This window comes from Notothenia rossii, assembly GCF_949606895.1.
Source record: "Notothenia rossii genome assembly, chromosome: 10".
Taxonomy (NCBI): Eukaryota; Metazoa; Chordata; class Actinopteri; order Perciformes; family Nototheniidae; genus Notothenia; species Notothenia rossii.
Window position 1 is genome coordinate 39,580,320 of NC_136908.1, and position 19,687 is coordinate 39,600,006.

General features: G+C 39.8%; 1 long non-coding RNA gene across 1 annotated transcript; it reads left to right on the forward strand.

The window, feature by feature from the left end:
- Window positions 1-3,279: 3,279 nt before the first annotated feature.
- On the forward strand, window positions 3,280-5,919 carry LOC307022652. The gene is made up of 4 exons (XR_013803469.1): window positions 3,280-3,494; window positions 3,875-4,155; window positions 4,428-4,520; window positions 5,509-5,919. It is a non-coding gene; the product is annotated as an uncharacterized lncRNA (long non-coding RNA).
- Window positions 5,920-19,687: the final 13,768 nt, after the last annotated feature.

Here is a 19,687-nt window from a genome sequence, read left to right on the forward strand (position 1 = left end):
CATCACGTCTCCCCTGAGTGAACTGCTATTCTGTGTGATAATAGACCACCTCAGATAGCTGCTCATAAAATGTCATAACAATCTGATGTGGAATTTCAGAATAAAACCAATCCAAAATGTGGAATTTGAACAGTGTTGCTCCTGATTTCAAATTGCAACATTTCCTAAAATCTTTGCTTCCACAGAAGTTCTTCGATTCAGTGTGATAGTAGACCACCTCAGATAGCTGCTCATAAAATTTCATAACAATCTGATGTGGAATTTCATAATAAAAGCTATGTAAAATGTGGAATTTGAACAGTGTTGCTCCTGATTTCAAATTTCAATATTTCCTAAAATCTTTGCTTCCACAGAAGTTCTTCGATTCAGTGTGATAGTAGACCACCTCAGATAGCTGCTCATAACATTTCATAACAATCTGATGTGGAATTTCAGAATAAAAGCTATGTAAAATGTGGAATTTGAACAGTGTTGCTCCTGATTTCAAATTTCAATATTTCCTCAAATCTTTGCTTCCACAGAAGTTCTTCGATTCAGTGTGATAGTAGACCACCTCAGATAGCTGCTCATAAAATTTCATAACAATCTGATGTGGAATTTCAGAATAAAACCAATCCAAAAAGTGGAATTTGAACAGTGTTGCTCCTGATTTCAAATTTCAATATTTCCTCAAATCTTTGCTTCCACAGAAGTTCTTCAATTCAGTGTGATAGTAGACCACCTCAGATAGCTGCTCATAAAATTTCATAACAATCTGATGTGGAATTTCAGAATAAAACCAATCCAAAAAGTGGAATTTGAACAGTGTTCCTCCTGATTTCAAATTGCAATATTTCCACAAATCTTTACTTCCACAGAAGTTCTTCAATTCAGTGTGATAGTAGACCACCTCAGATAGCTGCTCATAAAATTTCATAACAATCTGATGTGGAATTTCATAATAAAAGCTATGTAAAATGTGGAATTTGAACAGTGTTGCTCCTGATTTCAAATTTCAATATTTCCTAAAATCTTTGCTTCCACAGAAGTTCTTCGATTCAGTGTGATAGTAGACCACCTCAGATAGCTACTCATGAAATTTCATAACAATCTGATGTGGAATTTCAGAATAAAACCAATCCAAAAAGTGGAATTTGAACAGTGCTCCTCCTGATTTCAAATTGCAATATTTCCACAAATCTTTGCTTCCACAGAAGTTCTTCAATTCAGTGTGATAGTAGACCACCTCAGATAGCTGCTTATAAAAATTCATGTTAATCTGATGTTGAATTTCAGAATAAAACCAATCCAAAAAGTGGAATTTGAACAGTGTTCCTCCTGATTTCAAATTGCAATATTTCCTAAAATCTTTGCTTCCACAGAAGTTCTTCAATTCAGTGTGATAGTAGACCACCTCAGATAGCTGCTCATAAAATTTCATAACAATCTGATGTGGAATTTCAGAATAAAACCAATCCAAAAAGTGGAATTTGAACAGTGTTGCTCCTGATTTCAAATTGCAATATATCCAAAAATCTTTGCTTCCACAGAAGTTCTTCAATTCAGTGTGATAGTAGACCACCTCAGATAGCTGCTCATAAAATTTCATAACAATCTGATTTGGAATTTCAGAATAAAAGCTATGTAAAATGTGGAATTTGAACAGTGTTCCTCCTGATTTCAAATTGCAATATTTCCACAAATCTTTGCTTCCACAGAAGTTCTTCGATTCAGTGTGATAGTAGACCACCTCAGATAGCTACTCATGAAATTTCATGTCAATCTGATGTGGAATTTCAGAATAAAAGCTATGTAAAAAGTGGAATTTGAACAGTGTTCATCCTGATTTCAAATTGCAATTTTTCCTAAAATCTTTGCTTCCACAGAACTTCTTTTATTCAGTGTTATAGTAGACCACCTCAGATAGCTACTCATGAAATTTCATAACAATCTGATGTGGAATTTCAGAATAAAACCAATCCAAAAAGTGGAATTTGAACAGTGCTCCTCCTGATTTCAAATTGCAATATTTCCACAAATCTTTGCTTCCACAGAAGTTCTTCAATTCAGTGTGATAGTAGACCACCTCAGATAGCTGCTTATAAAAATTCATGTTAATCTGATGTTGAATTTCAGAATAAAACCAATCCAAAAAGTGGAATTTGAACAGTGTTCCTCCTGATTTCAAATTGCAATATTTCCTAAAATCTTTGCTTCCACAGAAGTTCTTCAATTCAGTGTGATAGTAGACCACCTCAGATAGCTGCTCATAAAATTTCATAACAATCTGATGTGGAATTTCAGAATAAAACCAATCCAAAAAGTGGAATTTGAACAGTGTTGCTCCTGATTTCAAATTGCAATATATCCAAAAATCTTTGCTTCCACAGAAGTTCTTCAATTCAGTGTGATAGTAGACCACCTCAGATAGCTGCTCATAAAATTTCATAACAATCTGATTTGGAATTTCAGAATAAAAGCTATGTAAAATGTGGAATTTGAACAGTGTTCCTCCTGATTTCAAATTGCAATATTTCCACAAATCTTTGCTTCCACAGAAGTTCTTCGATTCAGTGTGATAGTAGACCACCTCAGATAGCTACTCATGAAATTTCATGTCAATCTGATGTGGAATTTCAGAATAAAAGCTATGTAAAAAGTGGAATTTGAACAGTGTTCATCCTGATTTCAAATTGCAATTTTTCCTAAAATCTTTGCTTCCACAGAACTTCTTTTATTCAGTGTTATAGTAGACCACCTCAGTGAGCTACTCATGAAATTTCATAACAATCTGATGTTTAATTTCATAATAAAAGCTATCCAAAATGTCCTATTTGAGCAGTGTTTCGCCTAGATTACAAGACAATCTGATTTATAATATGAGAAAGAAATATTTGTTTTTTAGCTCAATGTTCAAAGATCATGTAAACTAATGTCTCAAAATTAGGATTTGATCATACTGACAGTTCTATTTTAATTTATTGCAGCGGACTTCCGGTCTAAGACCGGAAGTTATGTAACCGCAGTCTGCTGCTTGCTAGTTCATGGACGTCCATAAGAGAGAGACACATGTGTCCCTGTTGATGTGTGTTGTCTTTAATAAACAATGGCGGGAATACATCTGTCTCCGAAATTTCCTGGGATCATTACAATATATATACCGTAAAAAAAAAACTCGTCTTATTCTGAAAACCGGAAGATGTTACACGCCAGTAAAGACTCGCCGACTTCATTTTTACCGTAAAACTCGTAATACGGGCGAACTTTCAATTTTGGGACGGCTCACTTGACCAACAGAAACGTAGCGTAGGCTCACTTGACCGCAGTCAAATATTAGAGGAGTTTCGAACACTTGTGTTACGTTTCTGCAAGACAGGGGAGGGACTCCACACACACATTGAGCATGAGTGCTGCAGCTGCACTGCACGCAGTCAGAGGTGACGACCGAGGAGCCCGCTAATTATGGCTGCTGCGTCTGGTCCGACCGAATTTTGAAAATAACTTTACGTGGAATGGTGAATTTGAAAACATCTATATCTATCTGTAGATATCTTTCTGTCAAAAATGTATTAGCTAAAAGACCTGCTCACAACAAGTTAGCTTAGCGCTAAAGCTCCACGTGGTTTAGCTAACATTACTTAACGTCTGTTCATATGGTAACAAAACCGATTCAAAAAGGTTGCATATGAGTGATTTGTCACATTTATAACATTAACTTAGCAAAATGTTCAATTGTCATTAAGGGGATATTAGCAGCATTTAGCTAACGTTCTGCAGAGGTTAGTTAATGTTGTACAGAGGTTAGTTAACATTGTGCAGTGGAGTTAATGTATTTTTTTCGTTTTCTTTTCTAGTTATCATTTCGTAATAAACCCAATTCAAAATGTGTCCTTAGATTGCACGACTGCCGGATTATCTTCCGCTCCGACGAGCTGCACCCCCTAATCCTGGCCCCGCGCGCCGAACTGGCGGTGGGGCTGTACGGTGCGTGGGTGAGTCAGTGCTGTGAGGTGCGCCCCAAGGTGCTCTTCCTCACCCGCCACTTCATCTTCCACGACAACAACCACACCTGTGCCATCTGCCAACACCCCACCTTCAGCATCTACGCCCGGGGGCGCTACAGCCGGGGGCTCCACTCCACCCGCGTGATGGGCGGGACAGAGTTCGTCTTCAAAGGTAACGGGTTAAACTGTTGACCCTGGTAGAATGGTCTCTTTTGCTCCCTTTATTGTACATGTGAGGGTCTATGTATGTATGCTTTCTGTGTTTGACAATGTCACAAATACATCATATATACAAAAATAAACAATAAACTAATGACAAGGACAAAGATTCAGCTGAAAAAAAACGGGTTATTTTCCTGTCCTACAGCTTTGGTAAAGAGCCAAATATAACAACAATTTAATGTCATTCTAGCTGTAACTTGTTGTCATTTTACTCCCCAACAGACTACAGAGCCAACTGATATCCAGACCCTGGTGCGTAGAGGGCTTCCAATTATCCTTGGCGACAACCCCACAGACTTCTACAAAGCAGGCTTTGTAAGTAACCTCTTACCTTCTCACAGAGTATTTAAAAGCACCATTATTTGTTAGTTCCTGTTCCTGGTAAACCCTGTGAGCGTAGTTTTATACAATTACAGATTAAGATTGTTCCACTTATCACAAGTACGATTAGTTCTGGCCGATAAATATTGGTGAAATTGTTACAAACAAGACAAAACTAAAGCCGCTTATATAGTCTTAACTGTGTAGGTCGGTTTGCCACTTGTTTTTAAATGTGGCAGATCTTATAAAGTGTGCTGCTGGCTGAGACAAAGCAGCCCCTCCTCTAGCTGCTGTACCTGTAGTGATTCTAGAGCAGCAACAGTATAACGGTTACACCAGCATGAGTCATTATATACATTAATATTTCACTGGAAAAAAATGTAAAATGTCAATAAAGAAACTGAATATTCCTGACAGCATTATACTGAGGCAAGTTTTGAAAGAATGAAGAACACAGACATCTGTTAGTATCATTCATTCTGTCCTCCTTCCACTGCTGCTTTGGGTCACTGCCTGCAGGTACCGCTACCCGAACAGGGGGGGGGGGGGGGTATGCTTTGTCTCAGTCAGCAAGTGAATTCACAAGAATATGCAACGTTTTAAGATACGTGGCAAACTGAGCTAAACAGTTCATACAGACAGCTTTTGTCTTAGCTGGTATACCAAATGTGGGTTACGTTTAATATTGGGTTTCCATACCATCCCTAAATTAAATCATTTCTTATTAATTGTTTATTGCTATTTTGCTATTTTTTTATCATGCATGTTCATATTGCGATGACAACGAAAATATGATTTCTCGGTATGCACTAATAGCAACAGCTCTTTCCAACCTTTTTGAGTGATCTGTTTGTGCTCTATTCCAGCAGAACCAACTCGCACCTTCCCTCATGTGTCTGACTCTCTTATGACTATATTGCATTATTCATGGTTATTTAATTAAACATATCCTTATTGTGCTCTTATGTTGCTGTCGTTTCAGGACACTGATGATGAGGACTCGTTCCACGACATTGAAATTGGGATCCTCCTGGTTGAGCATGAAGGTGCTGGTCCCTCATCTTCCCTGCATCGCTGTCCAGCCTCGCTGAAGATCATCCTTGAGGGACAAGTTGTGATCGACAACATCCAAGACCTGCCAAAAGCGATGTTCATTCTGTTTGGTCTTACATACGCACTGCATCTCAACTACCCCAAGACTATGATGCTCACATTCCAGTTCATCCAAAAGGTTCTTCTCACGTTGGGCTAAGAGGAACTAAAGCCAAGGTTGCAAACATTGAAGAACCAGCTTACAATGTAAAGAAATGCACTGACACTTGTTACTGCTGTTCAGCTGCTACCAGTGACATCATAATGTTCAGCACTGTTCGCTGACTTTCACTGACAGGTGTGTGATTTTACACACACATTGTTAAATGTTGTGGGTTCTAATTCCTGTCTTTGCTTGTCTTCTGGTTGACGAGGTTATTTTTGTCAATACAAACATTGGAATATTTAAATGTATTGTTTCATGTTTTCCCTTCCATACAATTCTGGTAAAACAATGTATAAATACAATCCCAAATCAAAATGGTACAATTAATTTTATTAAAACATGATATTAAGCATTGATAAATAATGTTATTTATTATATTTAACTTAAACAAGTTATTTCATACAACTAAGACATCATTTATGTGAACTAATGATTTTGAGATAAGACTACAAATGTAAACTAAGATAAGTCTACTTAAAGTTCTACATGTATACAACTTAACCTGTTAAGTTTCTTGCTTGTGTAAAAAGTGGTGTCCTGAGCCTGTTTTTCAGGTCTCAGGCTCGAAAATGACCATATCTTCCCTTCTAAAAGGGTTACATTAATAATCTTTTTTCTCAAAGTAATGATGAACCTGTGAGTTGGATGTAGAAAAGTCAGAATCAATATAGATGTTTTTTATTTTAAAGAAAATTCAGATTGAACACAGTAAAAAAACTGTAAATTATAGTGTCGGTCCAAATATTATATTTTACTTACAGTGAAAACTACCCTTGGATGATGGTAAGGTAGTAAGGTATGGTAAAAGCTTAAGGAATCCAAAGTACAACATATAAGTACCCTGTATCAAGATTGATGCAAAACAAGTGACATTTGACCTTTTTAGAGAGATTTCGAAAAAAAAACTGCCACCTCTGAGGTGATTTGGGTGGAAATGGGGGTTTTACCGTTTCTCTGGAACCCATTGGTCGATTTTGGTGATTGACATCTCTTTCTGACCGTTAGAGCCAACAGAATCGAAGGGGAATCTCCCACACATGGTAACATAAAAAGGTCGGGGCTTCGCGCACGCAGTTTTGCTCCAGAGTGAAGCTGTCTCTAGTCTAAATCATTCAAAGGGAAACAGACACATTGGATTAACCTATTGATTAACTTCAGCATCGTTTTTATCGTTTTAATGCCATTGAAGACCACTTTTGACCAGACTACCACACAGGTGAGCCATTTTACCGTTTTTAGCTAACTAGCTCCATATATTTTGATGTGTGTTCTTGTTATTATCTCTGAGAATTCATATAATTGAGTGATAATGAGGGTACCCCTCGATTCTGAGTCCCCTCACGATGTGAAACGATGGGTTGAGATGTGCAGCAAAGATAAATAATTAGGGATGCACCGAATATTCGGCCGCCGAAAATTGTTAAAAAGGTCCTTTCGGCTTTCGGCCGAAAGGGTTCTAGCACCGAAAAAATATCACCGAATGTCAGAGAACAGGGTTACGTTGGTAAGCTAACGTGTTGTTGTGATGACGTAATCAAAACGCGGCGACAAGCACGGCGCGCGACCATGCTCGTGGCTGGCTCACAGCCAACATGTCAGCTGCTTGGAGATATTTAAAAATATCAGAGAAAGAGGCGCTGATTGCGATTTGTAAAACGTGTTCAGCTGACATTTCTCGAGGGGGTGTAACTGCAAAGACTTTCACCACTTCGGGATTACTCCACCACTTGAAATCAAAACACCCGGACAAATATGCGGAGTAAGATCAAATCACAAGCACTGACAGCGAGAGACTGTTCAGCGCTGCCTCTCATGTGCTTGATGAGAAGAGGAACAGACTTATGGCTGATAAAGCAGAGAAGCTAATGTTCATTAAAAAGAACCTCCCACTTTTCCTTAATAAGTAGACAAGGCTGGCTTATCATAAGCTTATCTAGTTCTACATGTCTACTCTACCCACTTTCCTGAACAATTTTCATTGTGAGTTATAATTCACCATCTCAGGTTATCATTAGGGGGAGATGACAGCAGCACAGTGTTCAATATATTGTACTTTCGGTATCTAAATGATACAATGTTGTTTACATTGCTCATGAGGACAGACCACCTTATTTAGAGATTCTTGAAATTGTAATTTAATTTGTAATTGATTGTGGATTTTGTATCCAGTTTTCACTTTATGTATCTTTATACAATGTTTACTACTTTGCTTATGAGGACAGACAGCCTTATTTACAGATTCTTGAAATTCAATTGTAATTCCATTTGTAAATAGTGACATTCATGTGGATTTATCCAGTTTGCACATTTGTATGCATGAACTTATAGGTGCATTTGTTGTTGTTGAAGGCCTGGCTGTTACAGTCTTTATTTACACTATTTTGTTGTAGGCCTACTGGCCTAGATGTTTATGCAGTTTTAAAGCACCTTGGCTTTGTTCTGAATGCACTTTGTTGTAGTTATCCTACAGAGAAAAGAAAATGCACTTGACTTGGAATTAATGTACTGTATGCATTCAAAAGTGCTGAATAAATGTTTTATGGACCCATAATAGTGATTATTATTTAAGTTAAGTTAAGTTTTGCCATAATCATGTCTTTTTCCATGATCAGGTAGCTGAACAACATTGGTAAAAAATGTATACATTATATATATATATATATATATTTCTATATATATATATATATATTTCTATTAATCATTTTCGGCCTTTCGGCATTCGGTTTTCGGCCAACTGTTTCCTATTTTCGGTATCGGTTTCGGCCAAGAATTTCCCATTCGGTGCACCCCTATAAATAATAAGGTTTTGTGAGTGAATTTTGGTGCAGTCATCTGTTAGCATTTTTCACTCGTTGCTAATTCAGAGGCTCAGCGTTAGCATTGTGTTTTTTTTTTATTAGATAACTATCCCCAAGCCTACAGATGGAAGCTGGGGTGGTGGTGGGGCAGGCGAGCAGAAGCATGTGAACGCATCAGCATTGTTGAAGCAGCAGCAGTAGCAGCACTAGCAACATGAATGCAGCATTAGAGAGGCAGAGGCAGGCAGATCTGGCAGCTTAAATAGAGTGGCAAGTTTAGGAGAATGCAGGGCTCTCAAGTTTTGAACAGAGTTCAGCCTGAGATTTTGGCAGCGGTGTTTGGTACTCCAACTTCTGGCTCCCCTCAAAGTTCCCATGAAGCCCTCTGTATCACGAATGTCAACGGGGTGCTAGTGGAGTGCACGCGTCTCAAACAAGCCTAGTTTGTTTACAAAATTGCGGCGCAACTTGGTGGGCGGTACCCTGGAAAGAAATCTCTGGGTGAGAAAATCTCTGCGTGAGAAATACAAGGTGTGGCGTGTGAGCGTGTGAATGGAGTGAAATGCGTGTGTCTCACGCCAATTGCGTGAGACTTGAGAGCTCTGAGAATGTGTTTGGTTGGTTGTAAGAGGGACGCGGAGCGTCCCGTGGAAATGCATCATTGGTGCTCGGTTGACAGCCAGAACTAGCTCGCAGGCTTTCGCCCCATTAGATCACATTAGGAAGCTTTCTTCAGCTTTTCCAATCTATTGTGAGTATGCCTTTCTCCCTTGGTGAAACCCTTTCCTCCTTTATAGCATTTAACCACATCTGTGATTCAATCTCCCAGAAAGTGTGTTGGATGGCTACACCATCTACCAATGATTGTTTCTTAGTATCTGGGAGCGAGATTGATACTCTGATGGTTTTTAGTTGTTGCAGTACTGGTGCATTCTTCACAATTAATTATTTTGTATTTTGACCCATTAATAGTTACATTTGAACCGTTTTTTTGGTACAAAATAGGCTTTTTATTTATTTAATTATTGTATTTATTTACAAATTATTGTAAAAAGGTAATTAATAGATCAATATATATTTTTGTCTAAGTCATGTCAACCTAAATGTTATCAACTGTTTCTTCCAAAATGGCTCTAAAAGGAAGTGTAATCATTAACCGGGTTCCCTTTTTGATTTTAGAAAAAACAAACATAAATAAATAAAAGCCCAGTCATATTGAAGTTCTTAGACTCAAAAAATATTCATTAAATATAAAGATTATATGATTACACACACTTACACACCTACACACTTTGTCAGGTTAAGGACCCCACCAGTGCAAATTCACACACCGCAATACCGTGTGTGACCACAAGAGCACACACAAAGTCTTGAAAGTCGACCTCCAGGGGACCATTTTTTTTTCTCCAAAAAAACACCACCAGGCATATCAGGAAGCTGTTTTCTATTGATTGCAATGCTCGTGCCCGTGGGGACCAGGACTCGGTCCCCACGGGGAAAATGGGTCCCCACGGTGTGAGTGATATGTCAGGTCATGGACCCCAGCGGGATAGCAAAAAACACACACACACACACACACACACACACACACACACACACACTCACTCACTCAGCCTTATCTTTTCTCAGCTGCGGCTCCGCAGATCTCCGCAGACAAACACACACACCATAGGCGGAGTTAGACATTTGCGCTTGGGGGGGCAAACTTTTTTACTGACGTCAGTACACAGTCCAAACTATTGCATGGGGTGCTACGGATACAGTAGCAGTAAAGCCAGCGTTCACCGCACTGAGTATGACTTTTCCACATACAAACACAACTCGTCCTGTCATGCAAGCCTAATGCCTGCCGTACACACACACTGGAAGGGGCGGACTCACTGGAAGGGGCGGACTCTCCCCCCAGCAACAGTGCATTACATAACTGTAAAATGTATCATAACTGTGCACATCTTATACTTATTTGATAATTATTACATCCCTTCGTTATTTGAACACGCTACAATATTATGAACCAGCGTCCTACCTTAGTGCAGAAGTAGACGCCTTTTTTTTTACGTTCCGCATTTATACGTATATCCACTATCCCCTCAGGTGACAGCTATGCAGTTATGTCGTCCCCAATGTGAAGAACAGCAAGTGAGGAAAATCTTGTTCCTCCCATCGTTGACCGCAGCCAGTTCGGAATTCTCTTCATTGCAGAAAAACTTCTCTCTGAGGTGGCAGATCCCATAGGCAGAGTCAGTGCCAACTGGAGCATCTTGTATACATTTGGATAGTTCTCCTTTTTAACAGTCTTTCGAAGATGCTCAAGTGCAACAGGTGCGACAGCAGAGGCTTTAACAAGGTCCATATCTGCTCCAAGAAGGAGAGGGTGAATTTTGAGCGGCTGTGCGTATTTTTGTACGAGAGGTTCAATTACATTTTTGTAACATTTCAACAGTGCTGCACATGCTCGTGCCAGGTCTATGGACTCTCCCGTGAATCGTCTGTCTAGTTCGTTGATGAGGGTGTCTAGCACAGGGAGATATAGGTGCTGCTGAAATCCAACTCTATCACTCTGTGACCTTTGTGCGCCACTTTCATCAGTTTCTCTTTGGCCCAAAGTAGTTGTAACCAGGAAACTGTCGAGGGAGGTCAGGGGTTTTGTAGCCCGTTTTCTTTTGGGTGCAAGGGGACTCGGAGTCTGACACCAACATCTGCATCCACAGGCACTGCCACGTTGTTGTCCCGGCAGAACTGTTTCACTGATCCCCACATATTGCTCCACGTATCTGCTTGTCTCTGAGATTTGAAGTGCGCCTTCAGGTTGTCGGTATGCGCCGCAGCTTCGGAGAGTGTGCAGTTGGAGGACTGTAGGGCCTTGTGAGTAACATGAATCACACGCAGTATGTCTTCAAATACAAGAACACATGTAATGAAAGACATTCTGGTCATGTGGGCATAAAGGCCACTGGCCTCCACAGACTACTTGTCTCCCTCGTCACTTATTTCTCTCAGGTACCCTGTAATTGCAGAGTAGTGAGTTTTAACGGAATTCACAGATTGCCACTTTTACGCCCATCTTGTCTCACTTGGCTGTATTATTTTAGTTTGTTTCAGATTCAGTGATTTCTGCATTTCAATGAATCGATGGTGGTTTGAGGGCTCTGCAAATACAGAGTACAGTTTGTCAATGACGTTCAGGAATGTTTTCACGCTGCGGTTGACAGCACAACACTCCACAAGCACCAGATTTAGTTTGTGTGCCAAGCAGTACACTGCGTATGGGTGGGTCTCTTTGATGCGCTGCTGCACACCAGAAACGTGACCATACATGACGGAGGCACCATCGTAACTCTGGGCAACAATTGGGATATGTTTCAGTCCACACATCTCAAGTTCTTTGTTTATTGCTTCCACAATCCCAGCCGCGTTGCGAGATGCTGAGCAAACAATAAAACACAAAAAACGCTCCTTGATTTCAAGCTGCTCTACATATCTTAAACACGCTGATAATTGTTCCGTTTTGCAAGATCTGGCCTCATCTGCAATTATAGAAAAAAATCCAGTATCCTGCACTTTCTCTACAATTTCTGCACAAACTAAGTTAGCGCATATGTCAATGACTTGGTTCTGGAAATCTGGGCTAGTCGCATTGAAATAGTTGGACTGCATGTTTTTAAAAGCAGAATCATACTTGGAGGAGAAGCCACAAACCTCAAGAAAATTCCCACGCGACTCTGACTCGCTTCCCTCCCGATGCCCACGAAAAGGCAATCCGAGTTTGGACAACAGCCTCACAATATCAACAATTTTGCACAAATAAGATTGGTTCTTCTCAACAGAATCTTCGTGGCTTCGGGAAAGTTTAGCTGCAATAGATCCAGAAGATGCATTCACTTTATAGTTATCCCATTTAACCATGCAGTTCAGATGGGCCTGGGAGTGTGCATGTTTCTCCAGTTTGCTGCTTAGTTTTTTCCAGTCACTCAGGCCCTTTCTAAAGGAATCCTCCACACCGCTGTCAGTCTGAAAGTGGCGGCATGAAAAAGAGAAGACGGCATCAATTCGTACTGAATATTCCAGCCAGGGATAGTTCTTTTAATAGTACGTGGAAAATGATCGTTTTGTTTTCCCAATCATTTTTGAGGGAAATTTGGATAAAGTAGGCTGCTTGGGACAGCTGTGTTTTTCGCCAAGATCATCATGACCCACTGACGGCCCCGGCACCGGTGGTCTCCCTGCTGTGGGGTTAATGACGTTAGCTGGTCCTGCTAATCCAGAGCCCTCCGCTGTGGGGCTAACGTTAACTGGTTTAGCTAATCCAGAGCTGCTTGTTTGTGTGTCTGCCACTTCACATTCTGACGGCTGCTGGTTGGTAAGTCGGTGGCTCTTCTGTTGTTGAAGCTTTACAAGACTAAATTGGACGTTTTTAAAAATCGCCGAATATCCATTACTGCTAATACAATAGCTGAAACACTTGTATACAACAAAAAGTGGAACATCAGAACATGCGACTGCTCAAAAATGAAATTGTTTTAAACAAAACATGATATTAATCAGATTTGTATTGTAACAATCATTTTATTACATATTAAAATATTGATATACGAAATATTTGTATTCAGGGGCGGCGCCAGGGGGTAGCTTGGAGTTGCTATAGCAACTCCAACAATTGGCCTAGCAACAGCTTAGCAACCCCATTGTTTTGTTATGAAAATGTATATATATTTATACACATTCTCGCGAGATCTATAAGGGTCGTTGTAAGTTAAAGCGCAAACTGTTACTTGGTTCTGTAAGGCGTGGCTGTGGTCTTCAATACCAGAAAATAAAGAGAACGTTTTCGTCATTGAAGGTGGAGTGATCTGTGATCTTGAATAGCGGTGAACGCTACAATATGCACAGGCTCATGCTTGGCCCACTGGTATTGTTTGTTTATTTATTTTGAAAATTAACTAGCAACGCCGTGCTGTCATATAGCAACTGCTAAGCTACTGCAGCAAAAAAATCCTTAAGCCGCCCATGTTTGTATTGGAACAGTTTTAGACTTAGTAATGCAGTAACATATTTCAGCCACCACGCAAAATCTGCCTATGACACACACACACACTTATGGCTGTGTGTGTGCTCAAGCTGAGCTCCTCTGTGTCTCGCTGTCTCGCAGACCCCACGCAGCAACCAGGAAACAACATCAGTAATCCAGCTCACACTGTCCGCTCCTCGAGCCTGAAAGGGGCGGAGCAGCGAGCCCCCGCAACATCCCGCCAACACAGCACCCAGACCCCACGCATCATTCTCATCTGTTTATCATCACTGGTGTCATTTTCTGAGTGAGTTTGGAACATTGAACAATGTAAATCTATTCTAGTAGACCTCAACAATGGAATTATGATCAGTAGAAATGGCCATGACATGGGACCTTTAAAGTGTAACGGTCAATCCGGTGGTTTGTGGATGGTACAACATGGATGTTAATGGATGTGGACGCTTTTCATAAAATGCATCCACAGGAGTAAACTGTTAACATAGCTACAGATTAGAAGGGATCGAGCAGATAAATAGTGGGAATCAAAAACCTTGTGTCCTCTGAATCTTCTGATTGAATTAGAGACTACACACATAGACTTTGAAAGACTAAAGCAGTGGAGGTAAACCAGAAGGCCACATTTAAAGGTCCCTTGAGATGGCCATTTCTATACTCCCAACTAGAGTGTAGGAATACTCAGATACAAGTAAAAGTCTGCATTCAAAATTTCAGATTGTTCCATTTCAGAATAATATATATGATGTGTTTTATAATGATTGATCATGAAAGTGTTCTCAAAGCTGGTAAAGGTGCAGCTAGTTTGAATGACTTTGTATACTGCAGGGTAGCTTGTGGATTTACTCCAGGTGGAACTAAAGTCTGATTTAACACTTGATTATATTTCACATCATTCCTCCACATCTGTGAAGTAACTAAAGGTATTAAATAAATGCAGTTGAGTAAAAGTACACGATTTACCTCTGAACTGAGGTGGATTAGATGTACAAAGTAGCATAACATGGACATACTCAAGTAAGGTACAAGTATCTCAACATTCCACTAAAGTACAGTACTTGAGTAAATTTACTTAGTTATTTAATACCTCTGAACTCCATTGACAGATACAGATGTAGCACCTCATTTCAGACTCCAGTTTACAGCTTCCTGCCTACGACCTGCCTAAGACCAGTATCAAGGAATGTTAAGCCCTCCCACTATTTTCCAAGAGAGCTTTGCCAGATTTTCAATTTCAGGTTTTAACCAGGAGATGGCGCTTCATTCAAAAATACAGAAAGACAACTTTCATGGACTTTCAGTTGTGTTTTGAAGAGCATTTGAACACATCAATAGTTTAGACCAACTAAAGTATATCTAATCTTGTAATTCAATAATCATAATAATAATGTAAATATTTACATTACACTACTTTATTTGTTATGCTCATACTTTTACCTTTACAATCGTTTGCTTTAATATGCAGTATATTTTTTGTATAATTTTGTGTTTGCTTCCTCCTGCTCCCTTTCGGACACATACTGTATGATTTATTATTATTATTAATATGAAGATATTATTAAGATAAGATAAGATGTTACTTTATTGATTGAACATTTTAGTTTAAAATGTGCTGCTGTCCCACGGTAATTCAGAAGGCCCACAGGTCACATTCCGACCATTATTTAAAACAATACTGTAGGTGCTTCTCACCGTCTACAGTTTGATTTGCATAGAGGGAGCTCTGTGGCTGAATGGCCAGCGATTAGGTGTGGCGCATTTATCATAGGTGATCAGAGCTAACTGCCTGCCGTCAGATTTCATTTAAAAAACAGGTCTGATTTTAAGGCTATTTCTGCGCTCATAAAGAATGAGAAGAATAATAATAATGCGTATTGAACTGTTTCATTAATTAGTGAGTTTATTTAACACTAGAACCGCCAATCTGGTCAATTTGTGTGATGTTTGTTGTGTGTGTGCAATGTAACTTTTTTTCAACAAAATATTAAAGTCTCCCAGTCCGTGACTTTTCCTGAAAGTGTGTTATGTGGCACCCTATGTTGTTAAAAATTGCATTCTAATAGCGGGATTTGACGGTTTTAGGTAGGCCTATACAAAAACCTCTGGCGGTTCTAGTGTTAAGGTAATTAGGTACAGTAGAAGCCCTTTTTTATCAGTAACTAATTTAGAAGTTGAACATAAAAGTCAACTAACTGAGGGTCACTTGCAATGACAGTGTTGTGTCTATTGTAAGCTTGTCACTCAGACTAACCTACAGTTAATTTAGCTACTGGAGAAGAAAGATCAGGGGGGAGGGGGGAGAGAGCTTTGGTTGATGGGCCATTAGTTGTGTAAATACACAGCTCAGTGTTTCCCCTACCATTGTCTTGGCGGGGCGCTGCGCCCTGCCAACGGAGCCCCGCGCCCTGCCTGAAAATTCAAGGTGTTTTTTTTTTTTTTTTTTTTTAATTTACATTTTTTTTTTTTATTATTTAAAAAAAAAAATATATATATAGCACCAAATTGCAACTGAAGTAATATATCTACGGTCACTTTCACATTGAACATGTGCTCTTTTATTAAATAAACTAAACGCCTATGTTATTTATCCAATGTGCATGTTTCAGTGTCCACAGCCTTGCATATTCACATTCTCCCTCCGCTCTGTTTCTGAAGGGCGGGGCTCCCCCCCCCCCCACACACACACACACGAGAATGCACACACTCACAATCAGAGACAAGAGCGGAGGAAAGGAGGAGAACAACAGCTCTGCAGTCTGCCCGTTTGTGTGTCCCCCCAGTTTCAATTTTGTTTATTATTATTTTTTAACCGCAAGCCGTTATCGTCACAGGAGAAGGACACACACAGCCTGCCCAGGTGGACGCGCGCGAACGCGACAACGAACGTAGCGTGCGCATTCTAAAAATAGCTCACAGATGGTGAGCAGGTACCGCGGTTTTGAACTACAGTATTGAATTTGACAGAAAACAACAATCAAACGCCAGCAGAAGAATAGTCTAATGAGTTGGGTGAAAAAAAAGACAGGAGATGTGAGTTGGTTTATTCAGTAAATTAGCTCAGGATAATTGGATGTTCTGTCACTTGTTGATGTGAGGCTAATGCAGGATTTGCTAGCTTGATGCTACCGACATTTAGCGGCAGTGACTCAACAAATTGCCACTTAAAATGTATCGTCAGCAATGTATGACAAGCAGACTGCTTGTTTAATGTTAGACTCACACCAATAGCTCAATATGATCATAACACGATTGCTTTCATATCAGAGATCAGATGAGGTGGAGCTGCGTCCAGCAATAGAGGATGAGGCAGAGAGAAGCAGCAGCAGCACAGGGTTGCAGCAGGTATGTTATATGCTGTAGTCAGGTGATTTAAATGTATCAATGAAAGGAAGAAGTGTAGGCTACATGATAAGAAGGGAATACAGTTTGAATTAAAGTAATAAAGTACAGAGTAACACTGTACTTTATTACTTTTTAATGTACAAATACTTTGTTACTGTACGATATCAATAACAATAATCCACAGCCCCTCTCTCTGCTCCAAAGGATAAAAAAAATCTGGGTGCCCCGAATTTTTTTTTCGAGGTACCCGAGCAGCACCCTGCCAAGGCAGTAAACCTAGGGGAAACACTGCAGCTGAAAGCTGCCGTTTCATTCAGACTGTTTAAAAAACGGTAACAGCGGACTATTTTTCTTAGCGGATGCATGTCAATTTAAATCAATACATACAACTATTTTTTAAATCAATAAAAACGTTTTCTAAATCCATAAAAGCATTTCAATTAATATTGGGAGTCATGTCGTTACTTTGTTGAGAATGTGGCCATGTAATAAGCGGGATAATGTGCGGCGACTTGTTCCTCATGGGGAAAATAACACCCTTCATGCAGATCAGGATTCCCTCCGCTACACTGTGGGATCCTGATCTGCCGTCGAGGCTCCATTAAAATATAAATATTTTTTGTGAATTAAAGAGTTTAGGCACGTTAATAACGTTTTAATGAAGTTGAATACAGTATATTCATATGTGTCAGTGATTTCATTTCAATTCGGCGAACATAAACATAAATGATCGTGGTGAAGATGATGATTAAATTAGGATTAAAAATCGAGAGCCGAGCTGCATTTCCTCCCGTTCGTTTTTTTCGACTAAACAACATTATTTTGTTAAATAACAACATGGTGATATTTTGTAAATGATTACATGTCTCTTATTTAGCACAGAGTATGATATCCGTGACATATGAATCTTAACAAAGTTCCGCTGTACATCCAGCGTACTGTATCTGACTTTATTTCACATGAGCTCCAGTGTGGAACCCCACTGCACCCCCTGGTTGATCAATGATCCATTGCAGCTGGCTTCATTATAATTACATTTATTTATCACGGGGGAGGTCTCAAGTCAAGCTGGAGTTTTTCCCTTGAGCGAGGGCAGATCACGTACCAATCAAGGCCCTCGCGTTTCAAACTGTCTGAAATGAAGCGCTACATCTGTACACTTAGGCTTTATTTGATGAGGCTTTGACTGTAAACAATTGAATATCCGTCAAGGCACACCCCCCCTCAGCCATGTGTCGACCCATCCACAGCCAGCAGAGGATCAGCTGAGGGGCTGTAGGAGAAGAGAACAGCTGCTTCTGTTGTCCAGAGAAAATCAATCTCCAGTGGCAGAACACAATCAGAGTCAGGTGTTTTGCCAAGTAGCTTTATACATACAAGGAGGTGTTATGGTGTATCACGGTGCATACATAAACAGAGTAAGAAAAGAAGCAAATGTGTCATAAATGAAATCGCTGAATGGCTGAGGGTTTCTACTCAAGTTGACTGTAATGCATTTATATGTACCATACCTTGCCTATTAGATGAGAAGGGTTTAAGTGATCGGGATATGTAAGTGATGGGGATTTACACATAAGGGGAATCTCCAAATACACTGGATCCATGTTTTAGCCTATACCAGAAATACCCCTTGTTAAGACTATGGACAACCGACCGGTGACTCTGAGCACAATTATTGAAAAATGATTACAGTAGAAACAGGCTACCAACCCAAGAGGACAGCTGTGTACGTACAAACTCTGAGCAAAATTCACCAGCAGATTGTGGCGACATTGCACAGATCTATCCAGTCACACAAGTTACTAATGTTCTAATTAACAGTGAGATTTAAAATGATGGAGAAAATATGGGGACGTTCTTTTATAGTGTGTGAAATATGTGGTGCTTGAAACATGTAGATATTTCAATTTATAGAAGAAAGTGGTTTCCTGAAATAGTTATTTGGAGTAGCCATGTTACCGTGGGTGAAAACTATGTTTAGGGATATGGTAAAATTATTGATTTACACATAAACACACTTATTCACAACAGGGGCGGACTGGGAGGAAAAAGTGGCTCAGGGATTAATTGACAGACAGGCCCACTTAATGTGCGGCATGTATCGGCCGGCGACGAAAGTATGTTACTTAACAAAAAACCCTATGCATTTTATTTTATTTTGGACCATTATTCATATAGTAATCACATTACCTGAGCCCTTGAGTTGCCTAGAGCAAAATAGTTACAGCATATATTTAGTGATTTTAATGTTAACAGATCATTGATGCAATAACATTTTGACCCAATTTGCCTTACTTGACGCATGGAATAAAACATGGGCGTAGGAAGCATCCTCAATGTGGGTGAGACAATTTAACAGGGGGTGTGGGCAGGTGGTGGACCTCACCTCCTCAAGGGGGGTCCGGGGGCATGTTGGAAGATTTTTTTTAAATGTTGAAGTTAAATGCATCAATCTGGTACACTTTGAGAGCAAAATTAGGGACTAAATCTAACAGAATGTGGGCAACACGTTCTTCTCCACAGCCGCGCGACCTCTGAGTCAGACGTCACTTCCCCCTTTTCTATCCTACGGGTACAGCCACTCCCCCTGAACCAGGGCTCTCGACTAACTTTTTTCCCCATCCTCCCGGAACCGTCCCGAAATACAATCTAAGCCGTCCCGAAATTAATGTGGACCGTCCCGAATTTAAAATATTAGTTTTTCTATATTATCATTAGTTAAAATCATTCAAAGTTA